At 38.0% G+C, this 22,009-nt stretch overlaps 1 protein-coding gene across 1 annotated transcript in view; it reads left to right on the top strand.

Annotated features, from left to right (window-relative positions):
• Positions 1 to 22,009, top strand: part of COL4A2 (collagen type IV alpha 2 chain) — a 1,470,466-nt gene that overhangs the window by 220,502 nt on the left and 1,227,955 nt on the right. The window lies entirely within an intron of this gene.

Here is a 22,009-nt window from a genome sequence, read left to right as displayed (position 1 = left end):
GGGGGGCAAAGGCCCAAAACCAGGGACACATTTTAAATATTGCTTGTATAATCTTAAAGCTTTGCTAAAATAGTGTTTTGTGTTACCATGTGTTTCCAAAAAAGATAGGAAGATTGAAATGTAAAGGGCTATCATTATTTAGTGAATTCCCTTCTCACTGATTTGCCAGAAAACAACTAATTTTAAGAGGAACAGGAGAAACTCCATGGATCACAAGTGGTGGTGTGCATAGAGAATGCAGGCTCCTGTACCTAAGGTACAGGGTTTGAGCCTGAGTAATTTTTATCACCAGTGATAAGTAATTGAGGCATTTTACACACACACACACACACACACACACACACACACACACACACACACAAACACACACACACACCTTCCAATTTCCCTTGCAGCGAGAGCTGAGAACCAGTCAGTAGCCATCCATGTCATGGACGTGGCAGCCTGATCCACTTCCACTTTACTGCAGTTACAAACCACATAGACCTCTGGACATCTGTACACTGATGCCTTCCCTTCTTAATCTATACTGGTTTAAAAGCAGTCTGGATTGTTTTTTTTTTAAACCCAGAACTTGCACGCATGCGTACTTCGAGTTACTTTAACAGTGAGTCTGCCGAAATTGCAGCTATGCAGCCAGTATACAATAGTATACTAATTATTTTATTTTTTTTTAATTCTTCTTTATTTTCACAGCTGGGGGGGGCGGCAGTCCTGCAGTCCAATAGCACAAGCCGTCTTTGTCAAAGACACAGTTCAGCAACTTATCCAGATCTGATATCATGTCATCACGGACCAGCAACTGTGGAGAAAGTAATCTTTATCCCTTTTTCTTCAACCATCCTCCTTCATCTGCTCACTCTCTTCTTTTCACTACCTTATTTACAAGAAACAAGAGGCTGACTACACATATTCACAAAATATACATATTTAAACTGCTCAATTTATGTGCAAGCTTGAATAAAAATGTCTTTTGCAAGGGCTTCTTTCATGTAAGAGCTAAACCAGAGCCATACTGTATCTGGTGCCCTTAACAGTTCCCCCAACTGGCTTATCTCCTCAATACATCTTCACAGCTTCAGGATGGATGCTGGTACTGCAGTTGCACCCCAATCTGCACTTACTGACTGTGCACCCTATCAGCTGGCACCAGTGACAGCTGGCCCCATTTGCTCTGCCCTAGTTATTGTTCTGGGAAAGCCACCTCACCTCTCCCATCGCTTTCTTATTCTCACTACAAGTTCATCATTGACAAACAGTGCAATGCCTGTATCATGCTTTATCTGAGGTACACTGACCTTGCACCAACCAAAACCTGATAACTTCAGAGTATTATAATAATTTTCTAAAAAGAAATGCACAATCTAAATATGAACAAATGCTAGGTCAAGCTAATATGCTTAAGCAGGTGAAAGTTGACACTGTAAGTAATTGCAAGCAACCCTTAGTACATGGCTCACTCTGTGATGTTGTAAAATAGTATCCTTCAATACATAGCTCACTCTGTGGTTTTGTAACATGGTATCCCTCAGTACGTGGCTCACTCTGTGGTTTTGTGGGTTTGTAACATGGTATCCCTCAGTATGCTGCTCACTCCCTGGTTTTGTAACATGGTATCCCTTTGTACATGGCTCACTCTGTGGCTTTTAACACGTTATTCTCATCTTACTCAGTGATCTATATGATACCGTCCTCAGTAAGTGGCTCCCTCTGTGGCTTTTTATTTATTTAATTAATTAATTAATTTACTGACATTTGATTATCAGGAAAGTCAGAGTGGGTAGGAGCCTATTTTCAGCAGATGCCCAGAGAGAAAAGCTCTAAATTTATTACAAAACATTTATGAATAATAATTTTACAGTCTTTAAAAATAATACAAAAAAAAAAATCACAATTTAAATAATAATATCAAATTAGACATAATATGAAAATATTGGTTAAGAATAGATGCAAGTTATATGATAATAATTTAATATTTAGAGAAATTTTAGCCAGTTTATAGTGAAATTAAAGTTAAGTTAGTATAATACAAACAGGAACTGCAATAAGAATTGAGAGAAAAGTAGGCTTGTGGTATATTTTGAGAGAAAGCCAGGGAAAAGAAATTGATAGTAGTGAGGAAGTGAGTGGAGAGGGGAGAATAATGAGATGTAAGGTATGAATGGGTATTTGTCCATATTTAGGGATATAGTTTATTCTAGTGTTGAGCAAGAATAGAGCCAGCTTCTGGCTAGGACATCTTTCAGAATGGTTTTGAAGGAGGGGAGGGAGGGTATTGACCTGAGGGGTAGACATAAGTGGATTCAGGCCTTAGCTACATGGTACGAGTAAAATGGTCAGCAAATGTGACAGGTTTGTTGACAGACAGGAGTTTTTGGTCATTGGATCATAATGACCGACTAGAAACATAGCCATGTAGAATGTTATTTAGTACTGGACAAGCAGATGGATTCTGAATTATTTTATAGGTGGTAAGAAGCTATGTATATGTTAGTTGATGGGGTAGTTCTAAACAAATTAGGCTTTTAAGTGCTATGGTGCTATATATTTAGCTTACAGTGATGGGTTCTGAAAGGGGTATTTGCTGCAAATTGAGTAACTGTTTTATATCATTATTCAAGTTTTGAGTTTTGTGATGCTTGAAGGTTAGTAAGTATGGAAGCACCAATAAGAATTGTGGGGAGGAGATAAGTAGTGGCAAGTGTAGTTTTAGTTGTTTTGGTTAGAAAGTTTTTTGTTCTATAAAGCATCCCTAGTTTTTGATGAGTTTTTCAAAATGGCCTTCTCATCCTACTCGGTGATCCATGGATACAGAATCAGAAAAAGGCTCACATAGTGTTGAACACTCCAACCCACAAAATATAGTTTTCTCAAATCAAAAAAACTTCTTAACTGGTAGTGATTTAAAAAATGAACCACCAGGAAGCCAAGATAATAAATAAAAATGCATTTAATTAACCAAAGTGAAAACTACACTCTACCAATAAGAAAATAAATAATTTATTATTTTAATACGGTTGAGCTCTTCCATCCCTAATATTGGGCTTTCTTTAGAACCATTGAGTAAAGAAACTACATCACTTATATAGCAATCAATCATGTGATATAATTAAGAATTCATTAAAATAATTAACAAAATCCAAGTACATTTCTAATTAAATAAATGGAATAAAAAAGTATCATAAAACATTTAAAAAAATTATTAAAGACATTCCAAAAATATGTGGATTACAGCATTACAAAATAATTAAAAAAGTTCAGCTGCTTTAAGTTTGAGCACTGCAGAAATCAAAATCTGTTCTTTTAAACCAGGTTGTTCTGAGTCATTTAATCTCAATTGCCATACAAGCTCCCTATGTTCTGTTTTGGTTTCCCATGACTCTCCCCAAAAGTCTTTAGGAGCAACTTCGAGGAAACAGTTTAGTGGAAGTTTTTTCTAAAGACTTTTGGGGATTTCTGCAATGCACTTGATTTTGTTAAAATGAAACATTCTGAGGTGCCCTGAGGGGACGGAAGTGTTTTCTTTCCTTGTTGACAATTGCTATATTTATGACAGCAGTTCAGAGGTTAGTGGCACCACTTCATCAAGAGAAAAGGGGATCACAACATCACACAATAAAAAAGGCTTTTGGCCCATCAACCTGATCATTAGTCTGTGTAAAATTACAAAGGTAGTCATAACAGAAGTTTTTCAGAATAACACAGATGACCTGCTTGAGTTAGTTGTGAAATAGTATGGGTTTACTGATATGAGTTATTGCATTTTGAATATGTTGTCATTCTTTGAAGAGGTAACATCAGCACTTGATGTAAGGCTGATAGTGCAGGTTTCTTACCTTAAACTAGTTAAGGCATTTGATTCTGTTACACACAAGGAAATAATTGACAAATTAAAAGCAAGAAATGACAGCCAAATAATAGTTTGGTGGGTGAAACACTTGTTAAGCAATAGGGTACAAGAAGCCAGGAAGTAGAGTTCTATTCTCTCCCAGTAGAGTTTAGCAGTGGTTTCCCTCCAGGTTCTGTACTGGGGTCACTTGTGACAGTTCTTCTTAGTTATAAAAGTAGAAAATGGGAAATGGATAACCAAATATGATAATAACAAAAAGCTAGATAACACAATTACTTAAATAAAAGATGACTTTGTTCTGCAAGATGATTTACATGAAATGTACACCTGACGCAGTATCCGTGACATCGGCCACAATTATACAGTAAAGGCTAATCCGATAAAAATAATACCGTCATTAAGGAATTAGGGCAATGGTAGACAATGATTTAAATTTTGACCAACATGTATGTCCCAAAGTGAGAAAAGCATATTCTGTAGTGCACTGAATACTGAAAGTCATATCCAATTACTCCAGAAGAGAGTCATTTCACTTTCTGTCTCACTGATCCAACCCATGATTAAATAAAATACATTTTGTAACCTTTGAACAAGCCACCTGAAACAATGTATAAAGGTGCAATGATTCCTTTCTAGAAAAATCATAGGGTTAGGAAACATGAAGTATTCATATAGGCCACAGTCATTGTCATTATATTCTGTTTGTTGTAGGTTACTTACAAATGGCCTCTGACTAATTAATAAGGCTGCATTTCATTCAGTTCAAAAGTATATATCTGAAGCATATTATTGAAAGAGCTGGTACCATTTCATGGAACATAACAGTAAACATAAACATCAGTGAAATCATGATAGATACATTACATGGTTGCTCTCATGATTATGAAATAATCCATGTATGTAATGTAAAAGGTGCTTAATTACCCCAATCCTACTAGTTGATGGAGATAGATAGAGACTATAGTCACTATTCTTTTGTGAATTTTTAAGGCTACACCTGCTACTTTACCTCCTGGAAGGGAAAAATTACTCAATATATTACTTTGGAGGTGTCCCTTTTGGAGTAATATGACAACTCCTTTTCATTTCATTAGTTTGTGTGATGCACATACTAAACCATGATTTCATAACCCCATGATGTTAACTTAATTTATTTATTTATTTTACTTATTTTACTTATTTTATTTTACATTTGTTAACCGGGCTAGTCTGGCTGGATACATGTCCATTTTCAGCAGAGGCCCGAGGAGAAAAGCTCCGCTATCAGACTAAGACAATACATGAGGAATACTTTACTAAATAGATCAATCTTTTTTTTTTTTTTTTTTTTTTTTAACCAAAAACAAAACAAAACAAAAAATGTACAAAGACAAAATACAGTTTGTCTGGACTAATTTAACTAGGTTACAAAAAGATTTCAATCAAAGTTCACATCATGTGGCTGAGGAGATAAGCTCAGGCACCACAATATAAAGTTGAGTTAAGGATATCTGAAGTATAGCTACATAAAATTAATCATTGGTCAGAAGGCTAGCAGACAGAATTGGTAATTAGCAGAGGGAAAGAAAACTAGTAGTTAGAAGTGTTAAAAAAGCAAGTTAGAAGGTAAACAGGTAGATAGGTAGTAAAGTTAAGGGAAAAAGGGATAAAAGATAGATAGAGAGTGTGGATAGAATATGTTTACATAGGGTAATAGCATTTTATCATAGTTAAATGTTAAGAAAGTCAAGTTGAAAAGGAGAGTGAGGTATCTAGGCAAAGATATAAGGGAAAAGGGTGAAGGTCCAGAGAAGGGGGCTGAGAATGTTAGTCTAGGTAAGAACGGGAGAGTAAAGAATGCAAGTAGCAGACTGTTCAGAGTAATGAACATTAGTATGCTCAGTCAGGATTAGAGCAGGGGCAGAGCCAGTGGATTAGTAGGTAGTTTTTTATCTGTTTTTTGAAAAGGTGACATGATGTTAGGGAGGTCAGTTCAGTGGGAAGTTTATTCCAGTGAGAACCGATCGTGTTTGCAAATAGGGAATCACCTGATTTGTTATGAGATTTCAAGGTAGTAACTAGTAGCTTGTTGGCTGATCTGAGTGTCTTGAGATTCTTATAAGGTGTGATGACATTGTTTAGTATTGGTATATTGGAGGGGTAATGAAGAATTTTGAAGGTGATGATTAGTTGTTGTAGGAGTATAAGGTTAGGGAGTTCAAGCCAGTTGAGTTTCTTTAAGTTAAGACAGTGGTGAGTTAGGAAAGGTGAGCCAGTGGCAAATCTGGCTATACTGTGGTAGGCAGTATTCAGTTTCTGAAGATTACCTTTAGATAAGTTGACAAAGGAGGGGGAGGCGTAGGTTAGTGTAGAGATAAGGTGAGTTTGGGCAAGGGCTACTCGGGAAGATGCAGTGAGATAAGGCTTTAGCCTGTATAGGGCACCAATCTTTTTATTAACAGTTTTGATAGTTAAATCAATGCTACAGTCTATGTTAAGCTGGTTATCTATGGTGACGCCTAGGAGTTTAGTGCAGTTGTCAGGTTTGATGATAGTGCCATTACAGGATGTTATAGAAAAAGAGATAGGGGTGGATTTAGAGGTAGGGGTAAAGAGTAGTAGTTTGGTTTTGGGATTAAGGAGGAGACAGATGTGTTGAAACCAATTTTCTGCTGCAGTAAAGACTGCTTGGGTAGTGGAGTGGAGTTCTGCTGGGGTAGGGGCGGAGCAGATGAGAGTGGAATCATCTGCATATTGTATGCATGTGGATGTTGGTAGGGAATTGGGCAGATTGTTGATGAAAATGGAGAAAAGTAGGGGGCCTAGGATAGATCCTTGTGGGACACCAATAGTGACAGGGAGTAGAGTGGATAGATGGCTGTCCCACAGTACAGCTTGTTTTCTATTAGTCAAATATGAATTGAACCACTGTAAGGCTTGAGAATCCAGTGATAGAGATTTTAAGGTATCAAGGAGAAGTTGATGGTTGACCATATCAAATGCTTTTGAGAGGTCCAGAAATAGTGCAGATGAGAATAGGTTTCTATTTCGATTTTTATTTATGGTATCAGAGAAGGAAAGAAGGGCAGTAGTAGTGCTGTGGTAGGGTCTAAAACCATGTTGAGAGTCTACAAGCAGGTTGTTATTTAAGAGATAGTTTAGGAGTTGATGGTGAATACAGCGTTCCATTATTTTCGATAGAGGCGATAGAAGGGCAATAGGTCTAAAATTGGATAGTTCATTAGAGTTTCCACCTTTGTGGAGTGGAATAATGTGGGAGATTTTCCAGCAGGATGGAATTTTGGATTCTGTTATGGTTCTGTTTATTAAGATGGATACTGGGTAGGCTATTTCTTTTGCAGCTAATTGAAGGTATTCGGCTGGAAGTTTGTCAGCCGAGGGTGTACAGGGTTTTAGTTTAGACAGTAGTTTCTGTATATAGGTAGTTGAGACGGTTTCAAGTTTTAGTGTATAGGTATTGTTGGGGATGGGGGTAGTTTGGAGGGAGGGGGGTGGAGTCATAGTGCTTGCAAGTGAGTTTACAGTTTGAGAGAAGAAATTGTTAAAGGTGTTGGCTATGATGTTAGGTTGTTTTGTGCTAAGCTAGCTGGGGTAGGTGTTTTGGTGTTGCCTGGGTGGAGTAGTTTATTAATTCCTGACCAGAATTTTTTAGGGTTTTGGTTTTGGTTTTGTTGGTGTTGAAAGTTGTAGTTTTTTTTGTCTAGGATGACAAGTTTCTTTGTTTTGTTTCTTAGATGTTTGAAGGTTTGATGGTCAGTGGGGCTTTTAGTGGATCTCCATTTTGACCATGATTTATTTCTCGCTCTCATAGTTTGTTTAGTAATAACAGAGAGCCAAGGAGCTGCTTTGGATCTGATTCTGACTAATCGGGATGGGGCATGTTGGTTTAGAATTTGTAAGAAGGTGTTGTTGAAATGCGTTACTGCTTCATCTATTGGGAGGTATTTTAAAGTTGACCAGTTATATTCTATGAGTTCAGTTTGAAAGGATGTGAGATTAAATGCTGTTTTGTTGTATTTAGTTCTATAAGTAGGTTGTTTAGGGATGTTGCATTTTTGTTTGGTGATAAAGGTAAGGAGGTGGTCACTAATATTGTCAGGGAGTATACCTGTTTTATAGGAGAGGGGATTGTTGTTGGTTAGTATCCAGTCTAGGATAGTTTGTTTGTGGGTGGATTTGTGTATTCTAGTAGGGGAGTTAATGGTTTGGTGAAAGTTAAAGAGGTTAAGGTGTGTGGTGGGTTTGGGGGATATGAAGGAGTTCCAGTCGATATTAAAATCACCTAGGATTATGGTTTCCTGGGGGAAGGTGCTAGAAATCCAGCATAGGATATTTTCTAGGGTGTGGATGTTCTTGCCTGGGGGGATGTAGGAACATATTATGTTTATAGCTTTGGTTTTGTTAATTTGGAGTTTGGTGGAAAGAATTTCAGCATTTCCTGGTGTGGGGGGGGAGGAGTTAATTAAAGCTAGCTGAAGTTGGGATTTAAACAGGAGGGCCACTCCTCCACCTTTTTTATTAGGGCGGTCTTGTCTTAAGGTACTATAGCCTGGGGGGGTGAATTCGTTGTCTTTTGTACTAGGTTTAAGCCAGGTTTCTGTGAGACAGAGGATATCAAAGGCATAAAAATCAATTAAGGCATGGAGTTGAGTGACTTTGTTATTAATGCTACGAATATTAAGATGAGCAATAGTGAGGGAGTCAGAGGAAAAGGGTGGGTTAGAGTAGATGGTAGCTTGTTTTAGAGGGCTTTGATTTTGGAGGGTATTGAGGCCAGGGTTGGGGTGGATATCTCCATATATAAGTAAAAGAGTTTGGGGTGGTTGTAGGGGTTTTGTATATTTGACTGGTATTAGAATGAGTCTTTTGGAGGTTTTGAGTTGGTAGTGGTGGGCTTTATGGTAGAGAGGGGGGAGGTAGGGACAGGTAGCTAGTATATTAATGTGTGATTGTTTGGGTAGGGGAAGTGTAGTTGTAGTGTGTTTGGTTGAAGATGGAGTTTGGAATAGTTTGAGATTTTCATAGGAGGTAAGGGTGTAGTAGTAAAGTAGAATGTTTAGAAGAAGAAGAGGAAAGCATATCTTTACCTCCTGCATGTGATAAGTGGGTCTCCTGACTTGCGGGGATGTCAGGACTATGCTGTCTAACTCATGTACGTAATCTGGCTCTCTTGACTTGAGAGTTAATCCTATTTACTTTAATACTAAGTGATTTAATCAGGCAGTATTAAAGGGCAGCACTACTGCCTCCTCACCAGTGAACTGTGGCCTAAACACCTAAGCCAAATTGCATTGTTCACTGAGTTACTAGGTTAAAGTTTATGTTTATTTGTTTCTCAAAACAAGCCATGACACTGAAATCCTATAAATTAAAAATAAAAACATCAGCTAATACATTAAATATGACTACTAATAACTCAACAGACATAATGTCTGTAAATTATATACACAGATTTAAAGTTTCCCAAGGTTACTTGGTAAAGCTAAACTATGACCTCCCCCCTTTTTATCCAGCCTAGTAAGAAGCGGTTATTTAGTACAAAAGGCTAAATAGTGAATTTACCAGGGTGAATGTTAGGGTGGATATGTTCATACAAAATTATTTATTTATTTTATTTATTTGTCTTTGTTTACTGGGATAGCCCAACTGGGTAATACCTATTTTCAGCACATTGCATTATACTAAGATCTAGTCAAACACAGATTAGTTGCATTTCTATTTACATCTATACACAAACAGTAGTTATATTTATACATTCTAAGATTTTACAGAAGTGGAAATTACCAAAGGGAAATCACACCTGCAACTTACTGGCATATACAGGCAGCAGTTATGTATAAAAATTATGTCCTTCCATTTCACTGTTGCAGTATTTATTAGATTAGGGATCCCCTGCCAAGGGTGGACCGATGTTGTTTTGTCATTTCAGTAAGAGGTTGAGAATATTATGTTAAGGAGAGTATTTGGAGAGTATTGTACAGTAAGCACAAAGTTTTAACAATGCGATGAACACGTACAGCACCAGGACTGGTTAAGATGTTTAAGCAGTGGTTTAAAAGTACTGAGTTTGTCAGGAAGTTTTATTTGCATAGGGATACTGTTCCCGAGTTTAGCAACGTATTGTGAGTAGAGTGAGTCTTGCAACATTATTTGACTTATTTGTTAGCAATAAGAATTTGTTACTAGAACAGAGGTCCCTTACTGGACAGTAGGGTAGTAATAAGTTTTGTAGTGCAGGGCATTTTGTCTGGATGATGAATGAGTTTGTGTGTTGCAGTTATTTGTGAATATGTTAGACAGTTGTGCAGTTCAAGCTAGTTTAATTGCTTTAAGCTAAGACAATGGTGGGAACTATGAGGTACACTGGTGGCAAATGTAGCTATTTCATTGTGGCAGGAGACAGCTTTCCTTCTTTGCTTAAGTTTGTTAGAATAGGAGTGGCATATAAGAGAGTCAGCAGTAAGAAAGTGGCGCCTGGAGTTTTTCTTGAAGCATCGATAAGAAATCCATTGATCTTATAAAGGGAGCCTAGCTTCTGATACGAAGATTTAATGGTGTACAGTTTATGTTGTTCATATTTGAGACTGTCATTTATTTTAACAAGTAGAAGCATAATGTGAGTTACAATTTCAATGATAGTATTATTTGGTGACTTTATGGTGAAGATTGCTTTTGATTTTGGCAACTTTTTGAGGTGAAAAGCATTAACTTTGTTTTCTTGGGGTTGAGTAAGAGGTTTGATTCTTTGAGCCAGGTTTCTACAGAGGAAAGAGATTTTTGGAGAAAGTTAAGTAATGCAACAAAATTCTGTTGAACTATTTATTGAACTATTTATTTTAGCACTGGTGAGCAAATACATATTTCTTATTACATATATCAACACAGTAATATGATTGTCTATCAATCTGTAATTAGTTCCCATAAGTGGTTGACTATGGAGTAGATAGTCAAGGCATACACATTAGTTTCATCACTTCAAGCCACAATGAGTTTAATTTTAAAAGAATACTAGATTCATGTATGGATCAGAATCTGCTGCTGCGGGTCTGTGCCTGTTAGGGTTCGGTAACATTTACATGTGTCTAATTTCCCCTCTTCCTCTCTTTGTCAAGGTTGGTGCTCACTCCATATTATCAGGGATGGTTATGTCTAATTTGTTCCTCAGATAATTCAGCACTTCCAAGGTTTTAAAAATATATGTGCCATCTGGAAATATAACATAGAAGTGAGCAGGATAAAGTATAGTGGCTTTGTTCCTTTTAGTTTTTGAGATGGAGTGTGAGGGACACTATTCTTTGTGTCATGTGTCCAAATATTAAAGTTAGGTGAAAGGGAAGTATGGTGGCAGGTCAAATTGAATGCTTCTGTAATCCCTGGTCTTAATGAACACATAACTATTAAGCCTATATTAGAAAATAATGTTTTGTAGTTTTTTTTTTTTTTTTATAAGTAGTTGGATGTATGTATACAGTCAGAGGTGTTGTTTTTACATATATATATTACAGTTGAATTTTATAAATAATACGATTTTTAAATAATTTTTTTTTAAAAAAGTTAATAAATTGTATTTATATATATTTTTTTATTATACATTTTGAATGGTTTTATACAATGAAAAATTATACAGAATAACTTCTTCATGCATATATTAAGTATTTAATCTATTTCATAAGTATATACAAACAATATTACAGCATATGGACATTCACTTGACAAAAAAATATTAGAGGTAGTTCTTAAGGGGTTAATGCATTTAACAATTAGTTGATCATTTAATTAGTTTGTGATTGGATATGTGGCAGTATTTAAATGGTAAAGTTTGTGTTTTAGAAATGTTCTGATGAAGTCTACTGTAAGTAGAGGAAAGCGCTCAACATTTGTTTAAGTGATTTTGAATAAAGTGATTTTGCTTCAACACCTACGGACTACCTCGTGGAATATTACTGAATGAACTTTTGGATTTTGAAATTAATAGTTCTGTAACTGCTGAGTTCACTGCTACCTTGGGACAGTATATCGTTTGTGTTTTAAATATTATGTATCCTTTCTCCTCAGGCTATCTGTAAAACTCTCTCATGAGAAAAAGCACTCTATAATAGGCCTACAGGGAGCATTTTGCTGTGGGTGAGGAGCTACTTACATAATTAAGCAATAGTTTAGTGATATCATCCAACTCCACTGTAGCTGGTGTCTGTGATTGTAAAAACGTAATCATGTCATTTTTGTCAGCGCCCTCCTGCAGTATGAGGATTCTTACATTCTTCCTCCAGTTCCTGTTCTCTTGATAATGTAGTCTTAGTGAAATCTAACAGAACTGAAATCTGTTGCAACATTTTGTCCGTAAGCAAAGTCCCAGCAGATTGATTTTCATTTCTTGAACTTCTTTGAAAAGCTTTAATTGGTTTATAGATGCCGCTAAGGGGGGCTGTTCCAGTGGTAGGTGGATCCGAGGACTAATGTCTCCTTGATTCCATTGTTGGATCCACAAGTTAACGAAGAGGTGTTGGAATACTCAACATATTCTTTGTGATAGGATCTGTTAGTATGTGACAGATGTTTCTAAGTTTTTGCTTTCATCTCCAACTTTTTAGTAGTCATAAATAAAGTGACACCAATATAGGGAGATATGTGATAGCAAATACAACACTTCTACATAAGTATTAGATGAACAATTAATATTATATTTTCCACCTGAACCTCTGTACTGTCAATGCTCACATGCTCACGACTGGCACAGGAAGCCAAGTTTTATATGATCCTAATTATTGAAATAACCTGTGAACTTAGTGATGTCACATAAATGCCTATGTCTTATATTTTCCATAGCTAGAGTACAATCCACACGCATACCCCTTTCCATATGCAAATAGGACCTAGTGGAGTATGCACAAACATACTGGAAGAAAGTTCTGCATTGTGTCCATGTCATTATGTATGTTGGTTTATCTGCTGCACTGATATATAAGCCTCTGAAATAGTAAACAATATCCATCCATCCACTCACAACATCTTTTTCCCATTTTTGCACATGGGGTCGGGCTTCACCAGTGGCAATCATCTGGAGCCAAGGTTTACACCACTTGGTGGCTAGCCCTGCCATGGTACTTCTTTTATACTACATACTCACATGCACACTCACACCTATGGCCAATTATTAGTGTCCATTGCACCTACTGCATATCTTTGGAATATTAAAGGAAACCGGAGCACCTGGAGAAAATCCACAGGAGCACATGGAGGAAATACAGACACCACACAGAAGGCACCCCAGTCAAGAATCAGACTGGGGAACCTATTCCTGTTGTGTCACTGTGCTGACCAAATAGTGTACTATATGACATCAGCCAGTCGCTTGTACAGATGCTGCATGAAACACAGCAGCAGCATGTGCCATAACATCAACTGGAAGTGACATAAAACAGGACTATGTCCTACACACTGACTGCACATTGGTGAATTCAAACAGCTCTCCTTTCCTTCCCTGTATATACCAGCTATAGGTTTCTCAGTAGTCTAACTGTTCTGTGGGTTTAACACACCTTGTTATTTTTGCTGCAGTGATATCAGTTGTTATTTTAAGAAAATAGAAGTGAACAGGATAAAGTATAGTGGCTTTGTTCCTTTTAGTTTTTGAGATGGAGTGTGAGGGACACTATGTTAGGCACTGGAAATGTGGTATGATTAATCAGTAATTTGCTATCTGGTATGCAGAGTGTTGTATTGTAGTTCTGTTATATATAGCACTTACATTGTGCGTTCATGTCTGTCTCTCACTCTCTCTCTCTCTCTCTCTCTCTCTCTCTTCTATTATCCTTTTCCACTCCAAAACTAATCTTGTGCCAAACTTAAATTACTTATCAAACCCAGACTCTTCAGGAAATACTGAGACACTCGGTGCAGTGCGTGTATGGTGCAGTGGATCTTTAACCATCCAAATACTTTACGGTATAATTTCCTATTTTGTATCCTGTTTAAAGATCTGTTATGTTAAGACAAAAGGATTGTTCAGGGTTAGAATGACAATAATTAAGCTCAATAAACATTTAGATTCAAGACATTACAACTGTTGGCCACAACATTGTATATACTGTTCTAGTATGAATTCTCTAAGCAGTGGGGTGTGTCTTCTTTAATCAAATTTTAAGCAAGCAGTTATGGTTTGTTTGTTCTAGCTGATTTAACAGTGAAGTCTGTGTATGTGCAGTATAATTCTAAATGAATTTCCTTTTCCTATATGCCCATTCCAAAAAATTACGGGAAGCTAATTTTCCAGGAAGGGTGTTTAAATATTAGAACAAGCAGATGAGGGTTCAGACAAATTCACACCTTGCCCTACATAGAATGTAAAACATTAATTTGACAAAGAATAGTATCGGTAATTTTATAATTCCTGAGGTTAGGTTATCTTGTACTAGCAGGTGCTACAAACTTTGCCGGTGAACTGCCACATTTCAAAACATGTCATTTAATAGTCATTTGCATATGAATGTTTTTTAATTGCTTGCATGTGTTTGGAAATAGGCCTAACATCTAAGATTTTCACCTCCTTTGTTTTCTCTCCTTGACTTTTGATTTTCTAACTCTCACAGCTTTGGCATCCTGTTTCCTGTCTTTTAATCTGACGAAATGTTGGCACCCTTTTGGAAAACTAAATTGAATGGACAGGATCCCTGCAGCAGTGTGACAAATAAGCTTGTACTTTGAGTCATTAGCACTCTTACAATGAACTCTTTTTTTTTCTACTAGTCTAGTCTAGTCTAGTAGCAGCAGGTAACTGTAATCCTGACTGACAAGTGATGGTCTCTGACCCGGTACGTGTTATTGGATTACACAGTCATCTCTCTTTTTTTTAACAAAAGAGTCTAAAAATATATGTAAAAAGTTTAAATAGATGGAAAGAAAGACTTCCATTCTTATTTGCAGAAGTAATGGTGAAAAGGTGGCATAAAATTTACCTTTGGGCACTTACTGGTGACAAATTCCACTGGATGCTTTCCATATTGGGAAACTAGCAACCTCTCTAAAAGGCAGAATCATAACTACAAACAAAACTGAGATCACAAAGGAGCAGTGCTGTACTCTCCACACAAAATGGGTAGGTCTGTACAGCGGCATTGCAGGTTATAACAGGGGTTCATCAGAGGCATCCCTGGATTAATACACTGAAAGGGTTTTATAGGAAAGTACTCTCTGTTCTTGAGGAGGTTACAGTGAAATGTGTAACATTACGAAATGGCCAACCTATGCAGCTACATTCAAAGACTGTTTAGTGCGAGGACTGCAGATGGTCACGTGGGCATGGTCATCGTCTGAAAGAACAACTTACATTTTTAGTGTATAAAAGGATAAAAATAAATGTATGCCAACTAAGTGATTTTCATTGAGAAGTATCACTGATAGGATCATTGGTGTTTACTAGGTTAATGACTACCAGAGCCTTTTTAAGCCTAGCCATGCATCCCAAATCTCTGACAAGTTCTGATACCCTTGATAAGTGTAAGCAGGAGCTTGGCAGATGAAACATTCACAAGCAGGGGCCTGGGAGATGAACATTTACAGGTTGCCTGTTTCCATTAGAGACACACTGTGGGTGCCAAGTCAGAGATTCATTTCTTGTTTCCCATCCAATTGTCCAAGTTACATTTGAATTGGGTTAGGGAAGAACTCTGATTCACATGGATGGGGACCCTGTTCCAGGGATGGGCTAGTCTCTCGGATGTATACCTGTCTCTCCACCAAGTCCTATTTATATCACAGGCAAGGTTTAAGCCTTTAGAATAGGTCATTCTGGTACTGTTTGTTTTGTGGATATGCAGGAGGTCCATCAGAGTGGGGTCTGACAATTCCCTGTATGCCAGCCATAGATCTTCCATCAAAAGCCTGTAGGAGACAAAATACAGGGATAGGGCCTTGAGGCGGTCTGCATAAGACATTTTACTTACACCCTGTATTCTTTTAATAAGGAACCTCTGCTGATGTTCCAATTGTTGGATATGCCTGGTTAGGTACATACCAGAGGGGGCATTATACTCAGTGGTAGGTCTGATGAATGCTGAATACAGTAGAACAATGACCTCCTTGGACCTAGATGCCATACTTTGTTTATAAGTTGCATAACATAGAATGATTTCCTCACTACTGTAGACAAGTGATGCTCGAAGGCTAGATTACTGTCTATGTGTGTCCCTAAGTCCCTGACTACTTGGACAACTCTAAGGGGTGTGTCGTCAATGTGATAGTTACCAGCAGTGAATGACTTCCCAAAGGATACTATTATGCATTTCTTGGCATTTAGTTTTAGTCCATGGCTCTGCTGTAATTTATTTGTCTGTGTCAGCCCTTCCTGTAGAATATTAGTGTCATTGGGGGATTCTATGACCACACCTAATTTACAATTGTCTGCATATTAGCCTTGACTTCAGAGAAGTATATGTCAAAAAGGAGTGACCCCAAGACCGATCCCTGAAGGGCTCTGCTTGTTTCTGTCCTGTTATGGAGGTGGACTCCCTAACTCTTAACTTCCTGGGCTCCTCTGTGAGGCACCTGGCTATCCACATAGTGACATAATTATTAACAATGCCCAAGTGGGGTATTGTGTCAGATGCCTTGGCCAAGTCAAGATAGGCAGTGTGAACCGTTTCGCCTTCATCCATTGCTTTGGTGACCTTCTCAAAGAAGTCTGCCAGGTTGAGTAGGCATGACCTGTACCTGTACTTGAAAAAAACAAATTAGGCAGGGGCCAGTGTTTGGAGGTTTCCCTTGTCATTAGTGATATTTTCTGTGATAATTCTTTCTATGGTTTTGCACATGAGACTAGTGACACTTATTGGTCTGTAGTTTCAAGGGTCTGTAGATGACCCACCTTTGTGCAGAGGCATAAATGTTGCTGTTCTCCATTTGTTAGACATGAAGCCTAGGCTACAGTTAAGCAGTGATTCCAGAGGACCTGATAGGTCATGTTTCATGATATTTAGAAGGCATCCTGTGGTACTGACTGCACCCATCGGAACAGTGTTCTTGGTCTTAGAGACAACATTGAGGACCTGTTCCCTAGTGATAGTAGGGGGAGTTGCATTTGATGGCATTTCTTGAGGGGAGGTTGGGAGGGAGAGAGGGGTAAAGTTGGAGCTGAATTTGTTGGCCAGTAGGTTTGCTATATCTTCTGGCTCAGTATAGGTGGCTCCAATAACAATGAGCTCTGCACACAGCTGTGTATTGCTATTGAAGTTGCGGACATAGCTAAGGAATGCATTGTGATTGTTTTGGCCTGGAAGGCCAAACTTACCTCAAATTTGGCTTTGGCAGACTTTGTTTTTCCTCCGAGTTGTTTGCTTAGTTTGATGAGAGTGTTTTTATACTGGTGTGCACTATTCCTCATCATTTTTCCCATGATTTTCTTCCATTATACAGCCTATTGATGCTGTGATTCCACCAGGGTTGCTTGTTTTTGAGTTAGTTCTGTATTTCTTCCTGCTGGGTACATCTGCCTCTAGGCAGCTATTAACATGCTTGTATATGGTTTTTGTGAATGGTTCCACATAGGTAGCTCTATTCTAAGCATTTGTAGGGACTTAAAGTTTGCCAGGTTATGACTTAGAAGTAGGAAGCTTGTCTTGGAGTAATTTGTGAAGATTCCAGGGTCTGCTGGAGTTCCAGATTTTATTTTTACTTCAAAGATGACTGATTTGTGGTCTAACCTTGCCAGGGAGGACATTAGGGGGTGTGCAGCTCTCTCCCATATTAGTGAGGACCAGATCAAATATGTCTGTGCCCCAGTCGGCGTATTGGCAATCTGGTTCAGAGCGTTAGTGTTTACAAAATCCAGGAATTACTGTGCTTGCACATTTGGTGATGTGTATGATTCCCAGTTAGTAGTGGGGTAATTGCAGTTGCCCATGAATATGCTATTTGGTCAGATAGTGAGTGTTTCCAGTAAGCTTAAATACATGTTATGGGTTTCCGGTCATAGAGGGTGGCATATAACTTGCAAAGAAGTGGTACTGGGTTTTGCCTGTGGTGATTTGAATGTGGAGAAGCTCAAGTGCATGGTCTGTCTGACTAACCTTGAGGTATATATATTTTTGATGTAAATTTAGATACCTTCACCTTTAGTCTCCATCTGTGTTGTAGTTGCTCTAAATATGTAGAAGGCATTATAGGCTTGCACTGCTGGTGTGCTCTTTGTAGCTTTAAATCATGTCTCAGTGACTACACAGATGTCACTGACCTCTAAGGTGAGGGGAGCTTGTAGGGACATGAGTTTCTTGTTTAGACTGCTAGCATTGGGCTAGCGTTGAACAGTAACACCTTCAGATTTCCTTGATTTTGATTTGCCATGTTGGAATTACTTTCAGTTTGGCATTGCGTAAAAAGGGCACTATGGGGAATGGCTGTGTTTTAGTTAATATTCAAAAGCCTAGAAGGGGAAAGATGCAGACCATCCCTGGCAGTGAGGCTGATTAGTGCATTTTTGGCAGTTGTCAGAATGTAATGAGGTCTGATCAAAAGAGTAACATCTGTATCCCTTGGGTCATAATGAGAGCTTCTAAAGTGTATACAAGGTCAGTAGCAGAGTTAGGTAGAAATGTTATCCTGCCAAAGTAGTTACAAACCTAAGGTTCTGGTGTATATCTTCCTGGTACCAGACAAACCTCTCTGCATGCCTTATCAGGACAGAACCATTTTCCTTATGGTTTCTCTGGTGGATATTTGGTGGATGTCTAACACCTGCACAAACGTTATAATTCAAACAATTTGTGAATTACTAAAATACATTTTAAAGAAGATAACTCTTGAATGTACGTGTTTACTTTAAAGACACCCGCCTTGCATTATAAAAACTGAATTTGAAAAGGGATTAATTACACACACGACAATATTCAAACAAATCTCTTACATTTCTTCCTTTAATTGTACTTTCTTCCTCCTAAATGTGTTATGCAGAAAGCACCATTTTTTCATTGCCAGTACACTTTGAAAATTATTTTCTTCTGTTGCATTTCTCTGGGCTGAATACTAAAACGGGATGGGAAAAGTCTGCAAAATGTGTCTCAGAATTTTGTAGGAGTAGGGATTATGCTAATTTGTTTATCCTAATACAGAGGAACCCCCAAAGGAAGACAGTGCAGTTATGTGACATACTCAGAGAAACAGTACCTTTCAGAAGAGTAACTTTTGCAGTAGCATACCTGCCCACCATATCAAGTTTATTTGGTTTTTACAGTTTTTTTTCCAAAGCTTTGACTTTCCTGGGGAAGACTCCTTTTATTCCTGCTGTTGGGGACAATTACATTTTTGTTGGATGTTCAGAATATGAAGTACACTATTGCCATATTTATAAGCTTCCATCATTTGTAATGTATTATGCAATGTGTTCCAAAATATAAAGCAAGCTTTTGCACGTAATGTATACTGACATCTGTGTAATTTTATCCTCTCACTGTGCTGGTTTATATACTTTTCTTTTCTTAGCATCATACAGTCTTTGTATTTTATTCAGTGTCAAATAAATCCAGTAACTAAAATAAATAATACAAAACACAAGCCAGTGACTTCTGTATGCCAGGGATATGTGATACTACTGAAAAAAAAAAAAAAAACAATCCAAACTAGCAGGTGATGTCAGTAGAGAGCGACAGACCATTATACTGCTAGAAGAACCTTTCAGTCAAAGTTTTAAAAGTATACTGAGTACCTCACTTAGTTGTACGTTTTGTGTTGTTTTTAATTTGGAAAATTCCCCAAGAATTATACCTTCTGTTGCACACACCCTAATCACACAGTGATATAATAGTAGCTGTATATTGCTTGAACTTACTGTTATCTGTCAGTTGCTTCTAGGTGGTGTGCAATTCTGTTATACAGTTTGTCCCGGGCCCCTTCAATAAACACACCTTACCAAATGACATTTTCCGACCTTTATTAAACTTCCATAAACATAACTTTATTGAACAACATTTTAATTTATTGATCACAGCATGAACATCCACATAACCATTTACTAGGGCAGCGTAACCTCGCTCACCCTAACCAAATAAGCAGCATCCTCACCTCCGCTCTCTTATTTGTACTTATCAAGCAGCGTCCTACCACTTACTTTCATTCCCCAACTCATTGAATTAAACATCCAACTCCAGAGGGGGAACAGAAGAGGGACAAGCCTGCCCCTCTTCTTCGCCTAAACACCAAACCTATAAAAATAACCACACAATCATCAATGTTCCTAAAGAGGAAGGGAGGATAACACGTACCTTATTTCCTCCCAACCCTCCTACTTTCCAATTTAACCCTTCCATTCCCATCACACCAACTTTCTTCCACTACCATCTTAACACCCATTATTTTTCCCACCTGACCCTCACGCAAAGATGTCACTGGGCAAATTGGTTTGTTCTCAAACCTCATTTGTTCTGGTACCCTTCAATAAACACACCACACCAAATGACAGTTTACAATCTTTATTAAACTTCCATAAACATAAGTTTATTTAACAACATTTTAATTTATTATCATAGTATGAACATCCATATAACCATTTACTAGGGCAGCATAACCCCACTCACCGTAACTGAATAAGCAGCGTCTTCACCTCCGCTCACTTACTTTCCCTTATCAAGCAGCATCCTCACCTCCGCTCACTTACTTTCCCTTATCAAGCAGCATCCTCACCTCCTCTCACTTACATTTACTTATTAAGTAGCATCCTCACCTCCGCTCACTTACTTTTACTTATTAAGTAGCATCCCACCACTCACTTTCATTCCCCAACTCATTGAATTAAACATCCAACATCAGAGGGGGAACAGAAGAGGGACAAGCCTGCCCTTCTTCTTTACCAACCAAACTGACACAGGTTGTTCCCCCTCATTCAATCCAAAACCTTCAGCAAACACTCCAAAACAACCCTAAGTGTACATCAAATAGGGTGAAACCAAAATCTTTCAGGTGTACTCCATCATCTCTGAATCAAACTGGATCCCTGTCATCGACATCCCAATACACTGTCATATAAATACCCAAAGCAGCCAGTTGCCTACCTAGCCAAAAATTTACAAGCCGGTGAGCGCTCTCCAAATATAACCTGCTTAAAATAAACAGATCCTCACTTATCATAACTAACAACTGTAGCTTCAGAATTATTCCCAGATCGTTACCTGCCAAATGTACCACCAGGGCTGTAAGGAGCCCAGTGCCACCCAAAACAGTGCAAACCCAATTGCATGCCATCAGGACTAACTGCAGCCCCCTTTTGCTACCCAGTGGCTGTAGGAATGACCAAAATCAGATTTCCTTTCCCAGAAAAAAAAATTAAAAAATAATTTAATACTGCACCAGTCACAGTACCCAGTTATATAATATGAGACAAGAAAGCATTTGATGACCAGACACACGCCCTCTTAATGACTTCAATTTGTCTGCCTTCCCTCGCTAAATCCAGTACCCTTCCAATGTGCAAAGAATGAGTGGAAAAACCTCTGATGGAAAACCAACACACTGAAAAGCTCTCCTTATCGTTTATACAAACTGATTGCACATCATCTCCTTGCCCCCTACAGATCAAAACGAAGTCCTGAAGACTCACAACATGAGCCCACAGTAACCTCTTAGCCCAACCCACCGGATGCAATCAGTCATTCTTGCCTGTCCCAATATTATCTGCCTGACCTTCCCCAACTTATCCGTTTGAGATCTACACAACCAAATATGCAAAGAGGCAAAAAACACTGAAAGATCCCAACAAAATACTGAACAAAACAACTTTGACACCCTAATAGCTCCGGAATGCATCCATAAAGCGAATGTCACATATAAATTATAGTCCAATGAATCTCCATTTATCATTGTTAATCCCCACAACAAAACCTTCAAAACCTATCCTGTCAATGACCATTGTCTGTCAGTTTTCACTCTATCAACCCTACCCCAACCCTTCAACATACGAACCACAGTCCAAGATTTAATAGTCACCTAACCCTGCCACCCATGCAACTATAGTAATCACAATTAAGTCCACCTTGACCGATTGAACTCCCTTAAGGTGTTAGCGTAAAAAAAAAAAAAAAAAAAAAAAAAAAAAACTCTGACCAAACACAGCAGTCTCAATTAAAAGCAAAGTTTAATAAAAAGAAAAAATGAATAAAACTGCATAAAATGTAGGTA

This window comes from Protopterus annectens, chromosome 5.part0 (assembly GCF_019279795.1).
Source record: "Protopterus annectens isolate FY-2018-M chromosome 5.part0, PAN1.0, whole genome shotgun sequence".
Lineage (NCBI taxonomy): Eukaryota > Metazoa > Chordata > Ceratodontiformes > Protopteridae > Protopterus > Protopterus annectens.
The sequence above is the reverse complement of the archived record's forward strand: the minus strand, read 5'-3'. Positions and strand labels throughout refer to the sequence as shown.